The 21,273-nt window shown below is 44.1% G+C and overlaps 1 protein-coding gene across 1 annotated transcript in view; it reads right to left on the reverse strand.

Annotated features, from left to right (window-relative positions):
- The window catches only part of PAX5 (paired box 5), a 265,588-nt gene that overhangs the window by 33,539 nt on the left and 210,776 nt on the right, over window positions 1–21,273 (reverse strand). The window lies entirely within an intron of this gene.

Here is a 21,273-nt window from a genome sequence, read left to right on the forward strand (position 1 = left end):
GACCACAAAGGATTTTGCATCTAGTTGAAAGGACCTAGTCTACCTTTTATTTTGGAATGAAATCTGATGCTCCTCATATATGTAGCAGCGCAAGATGCTGCTTTGGGGAGCACCCAAGGCTTTTGGGGGCCTTGGTGCTTGGTGGGAGACACACAAGACTGTATCTTGTTGCCTGATGGAGAGTTTTAAAGCAGAAGCACTCTGAGGGTTTGAAAGTTAGAACTTGAGGCAACAAAGAGTTAGAACAATGAATAAAACTACAGACATGTATAGAAGCGAGATGCAGAAGGAAGGCCAGATGCAGAAGGAAAGCATTTGGGATTCAGCCTTCTCTGACTTTTATTCCCTCTCAAACTATACACAACAGGCCATTCTCTGATCTTGTTTTCCATTCTCTGATCTTGTTTACAATACTAAACCATGAGTCAGAAGTCTGCGTAATAGGGAAATTTCAAGAGGGTGCTGAGAGTCACACTGGCTACAACTAGCCGGCTCTCTAGCTTAACTGCAATACATTCCTAGATATGATTCTCTATAACATCTTCTGTTTACCGGCTCTGGGCAAAGACACTCAGCGTATTATCAAGGCCAAGAGTTTGCTCTTGCTCAGATGCAGGTGTGCCTGCTGTCATTACTGCCAAATACTGCTAAAGCATCTCAAAGCTCAGCGCCTGTGCACATAAACACTACAATATATTCCTTTATATAATCAAACAGACGGATTACAATATTCTAAAGTCTGCTATGTGTATGTCTTAACTGCATATATGACCGCGGTGAAGAGAATGCTGTCCAATATACTTTATTTTGTCTGGGGAAATGTCTGGGAATTAAATATTGATATTTTGGAGATAATATAACTTCATTCCAGGTCCATCTGCCAGCAATTTCAAAATGGAGGATCAAATTCGAAATTATGATGTTTGGGAAAAGAATCTTTCAAATTATATTCTACATAGGGAGACCAAAGCTAGTGTTTATATCCACATATAGCAGTGGTAACGGTTTTTACTTATCAAATATTAGGTATTTACTGATGGCCAGGGATTGGGTGGGTTAGGGCAAGATATGGTTTACTGGAATTGGAAGTTTTATAATTAATATGCTGTAATGCACCCCAACCCTTTGGAGTGGGATAGACTGTACAGTGAGACAAACTTATTCTTTACTCTCCTTGCCGCAGGATGTGGTGACAGCATCTGGCCTAGATGCCTTTAAAAGGATTGGACAAGTTTCTGGAGGAAAAATCCCTTACAGGTTACAAGCCATGATGTGTATGTGCAACCTCCTGATTTTAGAAATGGGCTATGTCAGATGCAAGGGAGGGCACCAGGATGCAGGTCTCCTGTTATCTGGTGTGCTCCCTGGAGCATTTGGTGGGTCGCTGTGAGATACAGAAACCTGGACTAGATGGGCCTATGGCCTGATCCAGTGGAGCTGCTCTTATGTTCTTATGTTTTCCTATTCTGTTAAGACAGAGTCAGGCCAAGTGTCCAAATAAATTATTTGATCGTCAAACCAACATATTTGTTAAAACATAGCCCCACTGTTTGCCAATGGATCATTTAACATTTGCACACGCAGAAATAAATTAACATGCAAAAATCAGAATTGGGCATTTTTTCTCTTCTACCACTACCACCATTTTCTTTCATTTCAGTCCCTGGTGTGCAGCTGTTCTACAATTACCCTACATGAACTTAGTTGTCACAAAACGAGCCAGAGGTCTTTAGTGTGACGCAAAAAGAAATTATTGTAAACACCCGCTTTCATTCATTAGCATCAGACACCTATGAATGGGAAGTCTTTTTTTGCAGTGCACAGTGTGGCTTTACTTGAAAATCAATATCGGAATATAAAAATTCTTTGATGCACTCCCTGGCCCCCACAGGCAATGTTTCAAACAAATTGTTTAGGGAGCGCCAAGAGACCCCTGCTGTGGACCTTTGATGGGTCATGGAAAGTTTGGGTGATTGGGTCTGCTCGGAAAGGCTGGCCTTCTGGCTCTTTCTCCCCCTTCCCCTCCAGTGCAGCTTGCTCACTGCTACCAGTTGACGTGACTGATTTATTTGACTGAAGCTGGCCAAACTGTCACTCAGAAAGTGCCCCCTTGGTGCCTCCTCTGGCTGGAACTACTTGAGGGTGGGATTGCATAAACCGCTCCTGTCAGGGATTTCAAATGGAAACAAGCCACTGAATGTGAATCTGACAGCTAGAGTACTGAATTAGGGCTATTTGCATGCTAATTTTCACCGTGCTTAACTCACTGGCAGACCTAGAGCGAAGAGCAGTCTCCGCATGTTTGGAACAATGCTTGACTGATCTAGCTGCGTTAACGAGCAAATTATGGTAATTTTGTTATTACAAATGCATAGAAATTTCCAAAGAGTGGAGCAATACAATATGTTTTTCTCTCCTCCTCCCCAGTTCTAAATATGGAGGCTTTTGTTTATACACACTTTGCCTTGCTTACTTATGTTTAGATATGCATAATGTTTCACTTTTTAAAAGGGAGGAGGAGAAAAGGAGGGTATAGAGCAAAAGAAGTAGACTGGCTCTTCTGTATACATTGCCAGATCCTTGCGTGGTGTAAGGGCCCAATCCTATCCAATTTTCCAGTGCCAGTATTGCTGTGCCAATGGGGTATGCACTGCTTTCTGTGGTGGGGAGGCAGTCACAGAGGCCTCCTCAAGGTATGGGAACATTTGTTCCCTTACCTCGGGGCTGCATTGCGGCTGCACCAGTGCTAGAAAGTTGGATAGGATTGGACCTTAAATCAGCACAGAAGTCAAAATAGAACCATGCCAGTGTATACCAGTTGAGACTGCACCTCATTAGAAAGAGTTCTGCTCCTGGAAGATGGAGCCACCCTGCCTGTTCCTTTTAAAGGAAGTTTAAAAGCAATAAAATATGGGAAACACTATATCCAAAATGTTGCACTTAGATCTTCCCTAGATATGTTAATTATGTTACTGGATGCTGAACATTAAGAAATATCTTGAAGATTTTTAAAGAATCAGAAATATAGTCAAACTGCACAAGCTACGTAGAGACAAATGCTGACATTTGTATAAGAACTAGGAAAGGAAATTATCAAGAGAATTAGGGGCCTATCCTATCCAACTTTCTAGCACCGGTGCAACCGTATTGCTGCGCTGAGGTCAGGGAATAAATGTTCCCAAACCTTGAGAAGGACTCTGTGACTGCCACCCCACCAGAGGATGCAGTGCATGCCCCATTTAGAACTCTTATACCCTGCCTATCAGCTGTGGTTCCTGTGGCAGCTCACAACATTGATCATTAGTGTATAATATAATCTAAAAAAAATTAAATTAAATTAATAGTGAAAACATAAGCAGCAAATTCAATTTAACAAAACCCCAACTGTTAAATATCTGGGAAAGTTACAGCATCCTGGGGACATCTGAATACCATCCAAGAGAACAGTAGATGAACGGACAAGAAGAAAGCACATAGTACCACTACAAGAAAAGCCCTCTCTGTAATTGCCACTCACTTCAGTTCACAAGGTGGGGACATTCTGCTCCTGCCCTGTAAAAAAAAACTGTAATAATTGGGCAGATTTGTGCTGGAACAGGCCTTATCCCACAAATACAGCCTAGTGAAAAGTTATCAGATATGTTTGTTACTGGGAATGCATTTTTGATAACTTTGTGAAAGCAATGGTACATTATATAAGTGGTTATAAGCATTTGACTACTTTTTCTCAACATTGTAGATTCTGGTTTCACAAAGGTTCACTTATATCTGGCATCACAGGGCTAGAGGAGGGAACCCTATTCATTATTCCCCATCAGTTCATTATTTCCTCTACTACTATCGAACTGGAAGGAGAAACTGCAAGCAATTCAAACTTCCCCTGACCCTGGAGATCAAGTAATCCAGAAAAGCCAATTTCATACCATTTCTTACTATACAACTCCAAGACAGCCTGTTTGGTGTGGTGGACCAAGTGACAGGTCTGGGTAGTGGAGACCTGGTATCAGATTTCCACATAGCCATGAAACATGCTGAATAGTATTTATGAACCTGACGCCTGTGCCACCTGGGGCAAGGACTGCAGAATGCCACACACACCCCAAAAATGTAGCCGCCACCGTTCCTCCCCCCATCACATCTGGGAGCCCTCTGAAAGACTTCTGAGGCCTCCAGAAGTTCTAAAAATCCACTTCCGCTTTTCAAGCAAAAACCAGAAGTGACGTTTTAGGCTCTTAGAAGGCCTTTGAAGGAGCAGGGAGGCCCTCCCTGGCCCTCTGAAGGCTTCTAAGGGTCTAAAACAGCTCTCTCCAAATGCTGGCCCATGGGCCAGATCCAGGGTTCAGGAGAATCCATTCGTTCAGTGAACGGAGCTTACCGTTCTGGTGTATTGCGGCTCTCCGTATCCTCCAGTTGGGACAACACGACACTCTGGGCAGTCGCATCACCTGGAAATCTGGGCACAATGCCCACTGGGGCACTGCACCATAGATGTGACTGCCCTGAGTGTCGAGTCATACCAAGCAAGGGACATGGAGAACCACGGTATGCCGGAACAGTAAGCATTGAACTTGACAGGGAAGGCATTCCTGGTGTGTAGCGGTCTCCACTTTGGAGACTGCTGGTCTAAAACATCACTTTCAGTTTTCACCCGAAAACTGAAAGTGGGGTTTTAGACCTTCAGGAGGGCTCAATACAGGACAGTTCTACAGGGTGCCACAGGGGGAGGGAGTGGATGACGTTGCGGTGGCACCCCTCCCCTGTGCCTCCTGTGCCATAACACTACCTAATGCTGCCTTGAGTCCAACATATGTACACAATTTTTTAAAAAAGTAACTACTTACCTACCTCCTTCATGGTTTCTTTGACTATAGGAGCATAAGACTTCCACCCTCAATTTATAGGGATCACATGGGAGCTGTTTGTTTGTGCAGTGCCTGTAAATCAAACTAGAAGTCCTGTACTTCTGCCAGGATCATAAGGAGGTTGGTGATCCAGAAAGTGGATCAGCGTGAGTTGCAACCATGGCGGGTTCGAGGGAGGTAGTGGTGGCAGCAAACTCGAGGTGAAAAGTACTCCAAATCTGCCACCCTCCCCCCCCCCCCACAATCTTCCTCTGATGATTACCTTCCTCTACATTACCTTGTCTAATATCCAGAGGTACATTCTCAGAAATGCCTTATTTTGCCCCTTGGATGTGAGCTTAAGAAACCTGGTGGATCAGACCAAAGGCCTACCTAGTTCTATTCTATTCTAGCATTCTATTTTCCACAATGGTCAACCAGATGCCTTTAGAAAGAGGACAAGCTGGGAATGAGAGCACTACTTTCCTGCAACCGTTCTCCAGAAACTGATATTCAGAGGCGTGTTGCAACTGAACAGGGAAGTAGCATATGGATTAACAAGGGCCTCTAGGCATGCCAGCCACAAGCTGTAAGGCATAGGTGGCAAACTCTCCTGCCCCTCCAATACGATGCATTAGCCAAAAAAGGAGCTACCATTAATTTAAGGTTATTGAGCATTTATGAAAGTTCAATGAGGTTGGATACTCAAAAGGTGAGGACAAGTTTTATACTCGTGGTCTATTACCACAAGCCATTGCCCTAGTGTAGTGAATGGCATTGGGAAGGAATCTTTTCCTTACAGCTTTGTTATACGTGTAGCTTGCAGACGTGCTTCTTCTTCTTTTTTTTTTCCACAGGAGGGTAAAATTCAGTCTTGCACAAAGCACACAAAAAATGGATGGGTGAGGTATACTGAAGTAATTGGGAACAGAAAGTTTTAAGCAACAAGGGACAATGACAAGGTCAATGAGTTATTTTATGAAACTCATCTGCACAAAATCTCCCTTGGAGCCATTAGGTGCCATAAGAACATAAGAACAGCCCCACTGGATCAGGCCATAGGCCCATCTAGTCCTGCTTCCTGTATCCAGTCCAGGATCCTGCCAATAAGGATCCTTTCCTTACATTGATTTGACTAGGCATTTGCACAGATTCTGAAGACAGTCAGGTGCTGAGTAACTTTACCTCACTGAGCGAATATCATATTCAGTTCAAGAAATAGCACATAATAGTCTCATTGGTCCCTGTGGAGCTCTCTGCTACTGCCAAGGCCTGTCATGCCATGAAAGGCTATACAATACCCAGCTGGAGCAAGCTGGCTATGACTGGGCAAGGGCAAGCAAAGGCTGTGACAGGCAGGTCTCCATAGGAGGGGGTGGGCCCTAGAAAGGGTGGGCAGTATAAAGCTGGGGAGAGGCCAAGGAGAGAGGGAGAAATGGAAAGACAGAAACCGGAAAAGGAGAAGCAGGAAGGTGGGAAGCAAGACTGGGAGAGCAAAGGCAGCAGGAGACAGGGTAAAACAGAAAGATGAAATAGAGCCGAATTTCTCAATGTTTGTCCCCCACGGTACAATTCTGCATGGTTCACCTAATGGAAGTACCACCAGAAGTAGCTGGTGATGACATCATTGCCAGTTACTTCTGGATTAGGAGGTCAGATGTGATACAACCAACACCAGTAAGAGGCTCAGGGTGGACAGGAGGATTTTTTCAAGTGTGAAAAAGCACTTTCCTACAGATGTTTGTTGTGTTGTACCGCTGCCAGGCAGCAGGTGTCTGGGGATTCCATCACGTACACACCACCTCAAGTACCACAGTGGTACCCGTACCACTGGTTGAGAAACACTGAGCAAAGGCAAAGGGGAGACAAGAAGCAAGCTTAAGGGGGAGACGCAAGGAAGAAGAAGAAAGCAGGGCAAAGCCACAAGGGACTGGAAAGAGAAGAAGAGAGGGATGAAATAAGGCGTGGAAGAGAAGGCAGGAGCTAGACTGGCTGGGAAGGGATCTTTTCTGCCTGGCTACAGCTGGTCTGTTGGCAGGAGTTACAGTGCCAAAGAGCACCTCCTGCTATCAGGAGCCCCAATTTTTCCTGGACCTTCACTGCTCCTAAGGGCAGCCTCAGTCTTGACCCAAGCCCAAAAGCCAATTTCTGCATAGGGGTCTGTGGGCAATCAGTCCAGGTGGAATAGACAGGCCAGGGAGCAGAGGCTCCCAAAGTAGTATATGGGGGCCCCAGAGAGACATATATTAAAACAGATCCCCCACCTAAGCAGCAGCCTAGCATGGTGAGTCCATCCTTTTGTGAGGGTATGCCCCCTGGAATAACCTGGACATATCCCTTGCCAGCCCTTGCAGTATGAGCTACTCCCATGGAAAGAGGCCAGAGGCATGTTGCACTCCTCAAGCCTGGACCCTGTTCTTGGGTAATCCATTTGATGTAAAAAAGATAAATGATCTCTGTTTTGGTTTTTTCGTTTTTGTTGTTTGTTAAACAACCCAGTTGTATTATGTCTTCATCTCGGTGTCCTCCTCTTCTTCCATGCAATGCAGGATGGTAATTCTCATTTTACACCTACAAAATCCTATGAGGCTAGGTCGAGAGATAATTCCCATGCAGGGCCTGCCCATTCAGGAGGCCAACTGAAGCCATGGCTTCAGGTAAGAACATAAGAACAGCCCCACTGGATCAGGCCATAGGCCCATCTAGTCCAGCTTCCTGTATTTCACAGTGGCCCACCAAATGCCCCAGGGAGCACACCTGATAACAAGAGTCCTGCATCCTGGTGCCCTCCCTTGCACTGGCATTCTGACATAGCCCATTTCTAAAAACAGGAGGTTGCACATGCACATCATGTCTTGTAACCCGTAATGGATTTTCCCTCCAGAAATTTGTCCAATCCCCTTTTAAAGGCATCTAGGCCAGATGCCATCACCACATCCTGTGGCAAGGAGTTCCACAGACCAAGCACACGCTGGGTAAAGAAATATTTTCTTTTGTTTGTCCTAACTCTTCTAACACTCAATTTTAGTGGATGTCCCCTGGTTCTGGTGTTATGCCCCAATGTGCATTATTTTACACTTACTTACATAGAAACGCATCTGCCATTTTGCTGCCCATTCTGCCAGTTTGTAGAGATCCTTCTGGAGCTCCTCATAATCACTTCTGGTCTTCACCACTCAGAAAAGTTTGGTGTTGTCTGCAAACTTAGCCACCTCACTGCTCAGCCTTGTCACCAGGTCATTTATGAACAGGTTGAAAAGCACCGGTCCCAGGACAGATCCTTGGGGCACACCGCTTTTCAGCTGTCTCCATTGTGAAAATTGCCCATTGACACCCACTCTGTTTCCTGGTCTTCAACCAGTTCTCAATCCATGAGAGGATCTGCCCTCTAATTCCCTGACTGTGGAGTTTTTTTCAGTAGCCTTTGGTGAGGGACCATGTCAAACGCCTTCTGAAAGTCCAGATATATAATGTCCACTGGTTCTCCCACATCCACATGCCTGTTGACCTTATCAAAGAATACCTTTTCAAAGACCTTTTCAAAGAATACCTTCAAAGAAAGTTAGCAGATTGTTGGTGGGGACTCACCTACTTGTCACCACTGCTCCTCCTCCTCCTTCAAGTTCATGAATTGGAAAAAGAAGGGGGGGACGAAGAGGAAAGATGGAGGGGAGGGGAGTATTAAGCTAGAACTTTGGAGAGTGGCAGAGTCTGGCACATCATCAGGTAAGAGGGGCAGCATTTGGCATGCTGCCACAGGTGTCAGGAGGTCTTGGGACAGCCATATTCACATAAGAACATAAGAACAGCCCCACTGGATCAGGCCATAGGCCCATCTAGTCCAGCTTCCTGTATCTCACAGCGGCCCACCAAATGCCCCAGCTTTTTTCTTTTGTCTGTCTGTCACATGACTATCCAGTAAGCTTCATGACTGAGCAAGTGATTCAGAGTCAACATTCTATCCACTATACCATGCCATTGCACATATTCACATTTTAAAGCAACAAGTTCTGGGAGCATCAGGGTGTGTAACTTGACTTCTAGTCTAACGTTGTACTTCAGTCCTGTAACTTTCCCATACAAGCTGACTGAATCACTCATAGTACAGTGACGTATCCAGAGAGCCTCAGGGTTAAACTGTATGCTATGCTAAATGCATAACATGGCCCGGTGGATTTATTTTATTAATAGCACAGGGAAGGGGGGACATGGCAAAAAGATGTCTTGGGGGGCTTTAATACTTTGCTCTGACCACAGTTTCAATCATGATTATGACTCCCTCCCATGCACTATTTCTACTTGAAAAGAACGTTTTGATTGAGTGCCTTTGAAAATAAAAAAAAATGTTATACAGTACATGAGAGGCACGATCGGGATCAGAATCATGATCATCAGTGATTGCAGAATCCAGCATACATCCTTTGAGGCATCCATCTTCCCCACTAGATGCTGGTGTGGGAGAGTGTGTGTGTGAGAGAGAGAGATAAACAAGGGAGGTTGGTCATTGTGCCCTACATGCAGCTTCAAGAAGCATCTGGTTGGCCATTGTTGGCAACAGAATGCTGGACTTAACCAATTTCTGCCCAGCCCACAGGTGTACACATTTGGTCCCTGTTGCGTATGTGCAACGTTGAGCAGAAATTGCTTAAAAAGACTTTGATATGATCCAGCAAGACAATTCATATATGACCACATGAATACAAACACTTCTAGCAGGTCACTTTATGGCAACACATATGCCTTGACCATGAATTTTGTTTTTATTCTTAATAGAAAATCTATCTGGAGCAAATGAGAAAGAGGAATATAGCTTGCACAGGTAGTGTTCAGAGCCTGTAAAATGTTGCCTTGCAAGAACCCAATATAAACTCCCACCAGAAGAGTGTTGCAAAACCATTTGTCACACTATTGGTTTATGAAGCAGAGCTGGGATGGAGAACAGTTGGCTTGAAAAGAGCATGTGCCTTCTTGCACTCATAACTGTGTAATTCTAAATTCAATAAAGTTACACCCGTGTCAAAGTTATGTAAGTTAGTCGGGAAATAAAACACTGGCTCCCAGACTTTCCTCTTCAGCTGGAGTCTGCCCAGATTTCTGCAGCTGATAAGCATAAAGAACTTCCACTTCCTGGATCTCTTGGAAGGTTTCAATTTAGCATTATTAAATGCTAAGAACTGCTTTCTAATCTCACTTTTAACGCTGTATTCATGCTCATGAACATGAGTATAGAACAGCTGTGCTCTGTTTTCTGGAAGTAGCATCAGAGTATATTTCTTTTGCAAGTTTAGGTGAGACGTAGAATATTGTCACACAGTGGACTTAAATTGCTTCTCTCTAAATGGAAACATTTTGGTCATTGTTAATGTGAAAAAGAGGAATTTGTACTTTGAATGAGCTTTCTGGCTATTTTACATTCGCATTAGGAACTCACCAAAGCAACAACGGTTTTAAGCCTCAAATGTGAGGATGCTCAGAGTTTTGCAAAAGTACAATTCTACCTATGAAAACAATTCATTTCTTGATTACTATTCTCAAGCACACTTTTTCACCTACCATAAAAACAACTGTACACGTATTTCAGTGTGGCCTTTTGAATGCTTTATGCTTTTGACCCAGCAACTCAGACAAAAGGGTATTAGAATCTACTATATTTTTTTTTTAGTGAACCCTGGGTTTGAATGTGATCATTTTCAGATCCCTTTAGTCGGGTAATTGCACACATAGACTTCTTATAAAGGAAATTCATTTGTTCAGGGTCACTGCATGGTTTTTCATTAAAAACAAATTACCAATGTTCAGAAAGGACATCTGGGTTTCCAGAGTCCCATTAATGACTATATTTTCAGCATCACTATCCCGGACGGTCTATCCTTTCCTGTCACCCTCCGTTTAGAGTCCCGAGAGGACAATGAGAATGACAGTCGAGTGAAAGCCAAAGCATGAGGGATGAGGCCAAAAACTCAGTCCCCAGAGGAAAGAAGAAGGTACAAGTGAAATAAAAAAAATATATCCAAAGGGTAACAGGGGCCATTGTCTGAGCTTTTCCAATATAAGAACCAGAACAGATATTTAAATGAACAAGCCTGATTATTTAAGCATAAGCTTATTCCAATTCAATTACAAGACACTGCAGGCTCTCTGGGCAAGATAAGGTGGGTGTTTAGTAAGTTTCCAAGCTGAAACTACAACTAGGGGAAAACCCTGATATTTTTGCACATATAAATCCTTGATTAAAAACAACTAGAAAGCAAGCTAGATGATGTGATGAGGCACAGAATGCATGAGTGTGTTGACAGACATTGCAGAGGGCACTGTGTGTGTGTGCATGAATGAGTCAAAAAGAGTGAATTGCACACACCTCTTTGGAAAGCCGCACATGGCACTGGTTCCAAAAAGTAAAATTGCAGTTCATAGCAGACATGTCTTAATTTCTGACTCTTTGGGCACAATCCTAACCAACTTTCCAGCACTGAGGTTAGGGCAATGCAGCTCTGACATAAGGGAACAAACATTCCCTTACCTTGAGGAGGCCTCTGTGACTGCCCCCCAACTGCAGGATGCAGCACATGCCCCATTGGCACAGGTATGCCAGAGCAGGAAATTTGGTTAGGATTTGGGCCTTTGATGAGTTAGAAAATTGTAGGAAGCTCTCTTCAGATGCAGGCTGTCCGCAAATAAATTAGCTCACTGCACATATCACGCATCAAAAGTCTAGGAGAGAACTGAACTCAACATTAATATTTAAAAGAAAAGATTTTTTAAAAAGAAAATAAACATGAATAGGCCAGTATCCAAAGGACTAGTGAACTAGTTTCATGCACCCAAGGCATATTTGAGATGTGTATTGCTCAGGTAGTTGCTCCCAACCTTACGCCGTATATAGTAGCAAGTCACTCTAGAAACAGATGGTTGTTTATTTATATCTTAGACTTCTACAGTGTGCTCCCTAAATATCAAACTGATTTACAAGGAGAGTTAAAAGTCACAAATCATAACAAATTAAAACAGTACCAATTATCTAAAAGCCACAGCAATAAACACAGATATAAAGATACAACATGAGTCAAAAGGAACCAAAGAGTTGGAAAAGCCTTCCCAAATAAAATAGTTGTTGATTGTCTCTTAAAAATGACAAGCTTTGTGAAGATCTCTGGGCAGTTTCATAACTGCAGGGCCACTACTGAAAATATCCTGTCTTTGGTACCTACCAGTCCAATCTTTGTCATCGATTGAGGAAAGCTAAAAACATGTCTTTCTTATGTAACAGACATTCTTCACTAGCTCATCACAAGAGTTTCTTGTGACCTTTTTAAAAGCACCATCCCGTTATTAAGGTAATTACATTGGATCACTGAGGTGCTTGCTTTTTTCAATGCCTACGTGTCTAATCCTAAGAAGAAATATTGGAAACTCTTCCAGTACACACCATACTGGAAGAATCTATGAAAACTGTCTCTCTGCACAGAACATTCATATGCAGTTTGTACACATAGGCTCTCTTCAGAAGTTATGATGAACGTGGAGGTTGGAGGTGGGGCTCCTGGCCACATTCCCAAGTCCATTCCACGTGAAAATACTGTCAAACCATTGCTTTGCTTATTCAAAATGTTGTCTTTGATCATTCAACATCTCTCCAATCTCCCCACCAATAAAATGCATGAAGATGGCATGAAAAATATGTGCAATCCGTTCTAGAATACGTACAGAAAGAACACCTTATCCCACTGTGTTCCAAATTTTTTTGACTGGCAGATCCCTTGAGCTACTGGGCCACTGGCCAGGCTCCCCATTAGGGCTACAATCCTATGCATGGTATAGGATGGTAGGTTTTTCCGCAAGGATTCCGCAGCTCCCTGTCAGGTTTCCATGGCTCCCCAATGAGCCACAGCGCCTCATTAGGGAACCATTACCAACCTCTGGTTATGGAATTGCAGCTTGATTCTCAAACTACAGTACCAATCAATAGGGTCTATACTTAATCAAGCAGTTTAGAGCAGCTGTCCTCAGGGAACCTTTTCTATATTAGTTTTCTATAACTAAAAACTATAACTAAAAACTAAAAACAACTTCTGTTCATGGGCCATGGACCCCCTGTATTTTGCATGGGCTACTAGAGTGCATTCTAAACTAGAGCGTATGCTCTAATTACATGCGTGGCACCAGTCTGACCTGTTCAGCTTCATAATTAAATCCGGATAAGACAGAGGCTCTCCTGGTTTGGAAATCCTCGATGCAGGTGCTGGACTATCGGCTTGTGCTGAATGGGGTTGCACTCCCTCTGAAGGAGCAGGTCCGCAGCTTGGGAGTCCACCTGGACTCGCAGCTGATCCTGGATTCCCAGGTGGCGGCTGTGGCTAGGGGGGCCTTCGCTCAGCTTCGGCTGGTGCGCCAGCTGCGGCCGTACTTGGATCGTGCAGACCTGGCCACGGTGATCCATGCCTCTGCGACATCGAGATTAGATTACTGTAACGCACTCTATGTGGGGCTGCCCTTGAAGACGGTTCGGAAACTGCAACTAGTGCAGAATGCGGCGGCCCGTGTGGTTACTGGAGGTAGGCGGTTCGACTGTCAGTCCGCTTCTCCAGCGGCTGCATTGGCTGCCCATTTGTTTCCGGGCCCAATTCAAGGTGCTGGTATTGACCTTTAAAGCCCTATACTGCTCTGGACCAGGGTATCTTAGAGATCGCCTGTTCCCGTACAATCCGGCTCGTCCTCTTAGGTCAACAGAGAAGGCCTTTTTACAAGTGCCGCCGCCTAGGGAGGTACATGGGGCGGCTGCAAGAAATAGGGCCTTCTCAGTAGTGGCACCAACGCTATGGAACTCCCTTCCCCCTGACTTAAGAATGGCTCCCTCTCTTGAGACCTTTCGGCGAGGCCTGAAGACCCTTCTGTTTAAACAGGCCTTCTGAGTTCTCGGCCTTTTAACATCTTTTTAACATCTTTTAATATTTTTACAGGCCTGATTCTTTTATGACTTGCTGCTGCTCTATGCTCTTTTTACCTATTTTTTTACTCTGACTGCTGTTTTTTATGATGTGTTAATATGTTTTTATTTGTTTTTAAATTATGTTTTTATATGTTGTAAGCCACCTTGAGTCCCTTTGGGGAGAAAGGCGGGATAAAAATAAAGTTATTATTATAAAAAAAAAAGTTATTATAAGGGCAAACTGAATATGTGTTTCAGAATAGCCAAACTCATGCTTCTTGCAGTGGTTTGCAAGGCAAGTTCAGTAATGGCAAATTGGCTACCATAACTGGTTTTCTCATTTGGGATCCCAGATAAGCTCCCAGGGATCACTAGAGTTCCTCAGAATACAGTTTGAAAACCATTGCGTTAGGGAATTGCTGCCTGTATTGCTCCTGTCCTCATTATCTCTTCTGCTGCACAGTATCTTCTATATTTTAAAGACAACTTATCCCCTCTATGTACTCTGATTGAACTACTAGCATAACTGATGTGCAAAGGCAAATCTATTGCTTTGTTCTTTATGGTTCATTGAATTAATCTCTTTGGCCATTCTTGCCTTCTGTGTTCACAGTAAAAGACAAAAAGCATACAAAATGTGGAACATTTCTTTGGGACGTATTCAGTGGTTCCATAAAAAATGCATCCTGAAACCTTGTTACCTATAATAGAACGTGCTTTTACATATCCATCCATGAAATAGTCTGACAGTTTTAATGTTGAAACAGAAATGACAGAATAAAATACTAGGACTCAAGTGATCTGAAGATTATCCAGAATTACTCCCTCTCCTTAGGTGGGATTCTCCACAAATTAACTCAAGTCTACATTAACCCCACCATCACCACTACACATCTTCTAGGACAGTGATGGCGAACCTTTTGGGTTCGATGCGTCAAAAATTCAGAAAATGCCTAACTTGCCTCTGGCATGTTATCCCCCCCCCCCCCAACAAAAGAGAAACGATTCTTTACATATTCATTTATTTTTTAAAAAATGCAATCTAATCATATGTTGTGCTATGCATTATATAAAGAAACGTCAGATAAATACAAAAATCAAATATGAGTAAAATAAACTCAGTTGTTGTTGGGTGTTGGAGAACGTTGGCTTTTCACTTAAAACATTATGGTGTGTCACCTTTGATATGCATGACACAGACTTGCCATCACCATTCCTTGCATCAATCACAAGTGCCACAAAATGGTTTGTTATATGTAGATAATCTTTCCTGTATAAAGATAACAAAGCTCTGATTTCCACTTGGAAGCAGAAGTATGGAAGCTGCTTCCCTATACAATAGTTTTTTTCCCCCACAATGCTCCTGTAAAGTGTGTAGGAACAAACCATGGAAAGGCCAATAATGTGGTTTTCTCCTTGTGAATGTTGCCATTCCATGTACACACACAGTCAAATCAATGTCTGCACAGGAATGAACCACATCATTGACCACACTCTTTTGGTTCCTTCATGCACATACTATAGGAGTAGCATGGGAAAAAACTTTATCAAAATATTTTTCATGCCATTGCCAGTGAATGTCAAGCTCAATTTCCATATTACCTCTTCCACAGGACTGCTGTTGCAAAACCGCAGTGGGTCCCACAATTATATTACTAGTACACCAATCACACCAGCCATCAGTGTTATTGCACATATCAGTGCTGAACCTCCACTGGAGCCACTTATGGGGAGTACCTCAATGACTAAGGGCCCAAACCTGAACCCTCCCAATGCCAGCGCTGTGCCCTAGCACCGGCGCTGTATCCGTAAATGTGCCATTAAGCATGTTTACAGCACTGGGAGAGTAGGGAGAGCTGGTGCTGGGTCAAATCTAGTCAGGTGCTGGGTTCAGCGCTGGCAGGAGAAGGACACACCACTGCCGGGGGTAAGTGAAATCGTGGGGTGGCAATGGGACAGGAAGGGACCCTAGGGACAGGAAGGGTGGAGCAAGAGTGGAATGAGGGCAGGGTGGGGGGAGAACTGGGGTGGGAGGGGTGGGACCGGCAGAGACCTGCTCCACCAGATTCTGAACTTCGTGTCTGAACTTCGAAAAGCCCAACACAGAGCTCCTCCAGACTATGCTGGCAAAATAGCTGGTGCAGACTGACTGAGATCCATTGTGGCCCATGTGCCCTTGCTCAGGGGAAGAGGACAAAAGTCTGAGGAGACCCCCAGAGGCTTCCTAGTGCCCACTGGCTATAGTGGTAGCTGCTTTGGTGTTGCTGCTCCTGTAGGCTCCAGGAAGCAGAGGATTGGGCAGTAAGGCAACTCATCTAACAGGCATTCCTATAAATTATCTGTAAGAACTGTCCATACTGAATCAAACCAAGTATTCATTTAGTCAAGCACAGCCCCCAGCAGCAGACTACGACTACATGCCTCTAAGACAGTGGTTCCCAAGGTGTGGATTGGGAAGTGGGTCGTGACCTGATTTTTGGTGGGTTACCAAGGGGTGATGGAAAGATCAAATAACTAATTGCCTCAAGACCTGGGGGTATTTTAAAAAAATCAGATATTGTAGCTGCTAATTACCCTTCAAAGAGCTGAATGCCTGCAGTTTGCAAGATAGCTGCCCTGCAAGGAGCTGAGCTTCTGCAGTTTGCAAGCATATATAAATATAGGGAGATAAATGTGTGAGGGTCTTTTTTCTGAATATTACTAATAAATAAATATATAAATAAATAAATAACAGCCCAATCCTGAACTGCCCAGAACGACCAGGCTCGACGGCACCGAAAAGGGCTGCCGCCAAATCCTGCACCTCCTGCACTACTGCAGGAGGCTCCTTGGGTGAAGGGGACTTTGTCCGCTTCTCTTGTACTCGTACTCGTCCTCTTCCCCTGAGTAAGGTAAGCAGCCCTGCAACGGGGCTATTCACTTTATTCAACCTGGGGATATACAACCTTTTGGTTGGTGGTAAGGAAAAGGCGCTCGTGCAGGGCGTGCAGCCCTCCACGAGCGTCCTGGATCCTGCAGAGCTCAGCTCCGCGGATCCTCCTCCCACCCACCCCCTGGCATGCCTCCCACCCGCCCGTCGGCACACCTCCTTCCCACACCCTCACCTCCCCGGAATGCCTCCTCCATGCCCCCATCCACACCCCCACCTCCCGTTCCACTGCTCTGCAGTCTGGGAGACTGCAGAGCCGCGGAACCTGGGCGACCGCCCTGTGCTAGCCCAACACCGGCTGACGCTGGGCTAGCAACGGCAGGAGCCTGGCAGTGAGCCCCGCGAATGTGCCTTACGGCACATTTGCAACTGTGGTCGGTGGCACAGAACCGCCAGCCACAGGATTGGGCTCTCAATAGATAGATAGATAGATCGATCGATCGATCGATCCCCTTTTAAAAAATCTGGTAAACCCATGCGGGTCCTGGTAGAGTGTCATTTTAAAAAGTGGATCCTGATGCTTAAAAGTTTGGGAACCACTGCCCTAAGTTCAGAAGCAGAACGAAGTACAGACAGCCATCTGCCCTTGGTAATTTGGTACCAAATGCTTCCTGCTATCAAACATATTTGATAGCCCTGCTTGCTTCTGAGGAAACATTTGCCTTTCTGGAATCATGTAACATCCTTATAAATTGCTGTATTACACCCCACTTTTCCTACTTCAAAGTTCAAAGCAACTTATACAGGGCTTTCAATGATGCCGCATGAGAGCCGACCATGAGGGAAGGATTTTTTGTGGCGGCGATCGTGCCACAGAAGCAACATATAAATCAGACCTCAGATCCTGAGTGAGAAATGAAACAAGAAGGAAATGCAGTCATCTATACAGAGCCTTAGGACAAGCAATAAATTCAAATAAGCAAATGAGCAGACAGAAAATGTTCCTGACTATCCACCATCACCATTGAACCACCCCATTATCCAACTGTATTCTAATATGGAGCAGCTCCAATCAGAATATAGCAATACAATTCCCCAAAATACACATGCATAAAGAAGCAAATATGAAATGACACAGGGCCAGAGTAAAATATGAATATCAGCCTTATTGTTGTCAGATAACTTCAGTTATTTATTATAGTTACATGTATAATTCTTACATGTATAATTATACTTACAAGCATAATTTGAACAAGGTTCTCTTGAGTCAAAACTGGGTGCTTTTCTACTACATGATGAAGTAGCGGTGTACTGCTTTTCAAATCTTAGTGCCTAAGGGCAAGACTGCAGAAGTAAGATTTGAAGGGGGCGGCTGGGGAGTCTTGTTTTGCAGCTCAGTTACTTAGCCTGTAGGGTGTGTAATATGCATTTTGCCTTCTGTTTCTCTTTCTTTAATTAACGTGCCAGGAAGGGGGGGGGGTGTTGAAATGCTGGGAAAACATGGCAGGGAGACTGAATGCTTTGACCCTGCCTTGGGTCCAATCAGAATGCCACCCTCCCCCTTTTCTGCCCACACAATATTTGCAATAGTAAATTTGCAATTTGAAAAGCTTCCATCCACTTTCAGTGGAAATGTTTTTCCTATGGTCAACACTACAGCAAGTGGAGGCAAAGTACTAAAGTCTCCCTACCCCACCTTGGTTTTCCTATGGCCCATCTCCCCACCCCCAACCACCTGTTTAAATAGACAGGGGGGGGGAGGAGGGAGGCATGCAACAGGTTATTTCATCCTCAGTCATGATGCTACAGCATCATGCTGTGGTTTAGAGAAAACAGGCCCAAGGTCTCTGAGCTGGGCAGGGATTTGAACTTGGCTCTTTCTGGTCTTCATCTGATACTCTCACCACTACACCGCACTGGCTTTCACTAGGCTCCTTAATCACGGTAGGCTTCATGTACAAATCCAAATTCATATCATACTAAACTCTCTCCTTACTAAATCACACATTTCATATTGTTTCCAGACTGCTTATAATGAACAATTTTTAAGACCAGTTTCTCTGGCAGGAGATAACAGGAAACCCTCACTCTTGCCAATGGCACTGCCAGAAAGAGCAACATTTTTATAGTGTGTGCAGTTCCTGGTGTGTTAGTAGTGGCAGAATGCCGGCACTACTGCTGCTAGGAGTATAGAGGCCAAACTGGATGCTATGTGGGTGTCCATGTTTGGAGCTCCCCATGTATTTTTCTGTTTCTAAAAACAGCTGCTGGGGGGGGGGTGGTATTTGGATCAGGGAGGCAGTTCAGGAGTAAGGTTTTTACTGGTTGACATGCAGCTGGTATAGACATTCAGGATTTGTGCGCACAATTAAAATATTTTAAATGTTACTCTTACTGCTGAGAATAAGAGCTTTCTGGGAGCCCGGATGTGTAATAAGTAAACACTGAAACTGGTCTAAAATCACTCCCTATTGGCTGCAGTAAGCTCCCTAAGCCCCTGATAATGTGCATCAGTTCAATATGATAGCGACTTGTTTTACTGTATGTGTTAAACTCCAAACCAAATCCTAATGGGAATTCTGTTAAATGCTTTCCAATATTAATCAGGTTTCTCAACTCCTGGGAATGACACGCCTGGTTCCAAATCAGCTGCCTCCCTGTTCTGCCCAGCTTGAAACAATCCAGCTTTCAGGTTACCTAGCACATACATTATGTGGCAAATACTATGTACATTGAGAAGCATAGTCTGTGTGTCTACATCTGCCTACTGTAGCACTTTTCAGAACAAAATGAGGTTGTTTGGCATGGTCAAAAAGCATGAAACAAAAACTTCCTTGCTCATTTCTTATCATGTATTTCTTCTTCACATGTTAATTATAGCCCTAATTTATGGCTAATTATTAAAGGATTTAACATAACCACTTTTTTTTTTCTTTTGCATATGCTCTGCAAATTATTATAGGAGATCAGTATGTCTAGAAGTGGAGTCTCTGAGAATTGGTGAAATGAATTCTCCTTGTATAAATGTCAGGACAGAATAATTCAGTCATATCAGAGTACAAACACTGATGTGTGCGTAATAAAGCTGAACTGTCGGCTGTTTCGGAGCCAAACCATATACGACTGCATGCATTTGTAAGAGGCTTCTGAAACAGGCCCTCCAAATGATAAGAGACAAGAGAGGATCAAGAAGTATTCCGGATGCTAGTTAGCAAAGTCTAGTTTAAATGAGCAAAAGAGCTTAAAAAGAATTGCAGATAACCTTCACCTTTCTAGAGAGAAGGTTGTTATTAAAGGAAGAACCGAAGGCAACATAGTACTTAATCTGTGTGGCTATGTGGTCCTCAAAACAAAGTCTGTTATCTATGGAAATTAGACCAACAGAGCCTCGTTCTTTGAAATTCACACAATGGCACATATAAAGTTTTCTAAACAGTATGACATTTTAACTTAGGGTCAGAGTATTGGTTTTGGGTCAGAGTATCTGCAGGAACACCTTTTCCCATGGACTGGCTCACCTTCTGAGAACTTCAGAGGAGGCCGATCTTTGCATTCTCTCCTTGACTGAAGTAAGGGGGCAGCAGTGACAGGAACAGCCTTCTCAGTGGTGACTCTCCGATTGTGGAACTCCCTGAATTACAATCAGTCACCCCCTCCCTGGACACTTTCTGAACAGGTCTTGACCATTTTTTTTTAAAATTTCAAATAACTTTTAATGGTGGGTAGGATGGGGGAAAAATTTTTTGACAGTTGAGGATATTGGGCGACCTGCTGGACATTTTATCTGACTTTTAGCTGCTATTTGCCTGATGGTTTTATATTTTAATCTGCTGTTTTAGGGCACTGTAATTTTAAGTAGTATTATAATGTATGTTTTATTATGTATGTTTTAACCTTGTAAATTGACGAGCACCAGGATTTTAGCCTGGGGAAAGGCAGTATAGAATCTTCTAAATAAATAAATAAAGTTTGAATTCTTGCTTATGAATACCAATCTACCTGACACAGCTCTTTGAACAATACCACCAACGGAGCCCGGACTCACAGATCATAACTAAGCCCAGCAACATTTCCTGGTGCCAACTCTGTTTACTCCAAAGACACCATCACTAAACCTAACATTAGATACATTTTCATAGGCTTATTCATTTGAATGCAGTGGCTGTCCTGGGGTGGGGTCAGGGGGCAGAAGTCCCATCACCATGCCTGTGGGTCCTGTGGGGCGGCACCGCTGTGCCGGCCACGGCATGCTGCCATCTCCTGCACGCCCTCCGGAGCCATTACGCGGGCAGGCGAAGCCCTGCACTGTGTCTGTGGGTACTCCAAAAGCCTTCTGATGCCTCCGGAGCACTGTTACAGTACTTCCATTTTCATCGGAAAACCGGAAGTGCTGTTTAACAGCTTTCCGGAGGCCTCAGAAGGCTTTTGGAGCACCCTGGAAAGTTGCATGAGGCTCTGTATGGCTGGGTAAGTATCCACTGGGGGAGGCAGTGTGTTGTGGGGGGGGGGCTGCATGTTGCAGTTCTGTGCCCCAGGGAGGCACAGGGGCCAGGTCTGCAACTGTCTGAACGCCTATTAAAGTCATGTGTGCCATCACCTGAAAGTAATGCTCTGGGCACCGCAATCCTGATTTACGC

This window comes from Tiliqua scincoides, chromosome 2 (genome assembly GCF_035046505.1).
Source record: "Tiliqua scincoides isolate rTilSci1 chromosome 2, rTilSci1.hap2, whole genome shotgun sequence".
NCBI classification, from domain to species: domain Eukaryota; kingdom Metazoa; phylum Chordata; class Lepidosauria; order Squamata; family Scincidae; genus Tiliqua; species Tiliqua scincoides.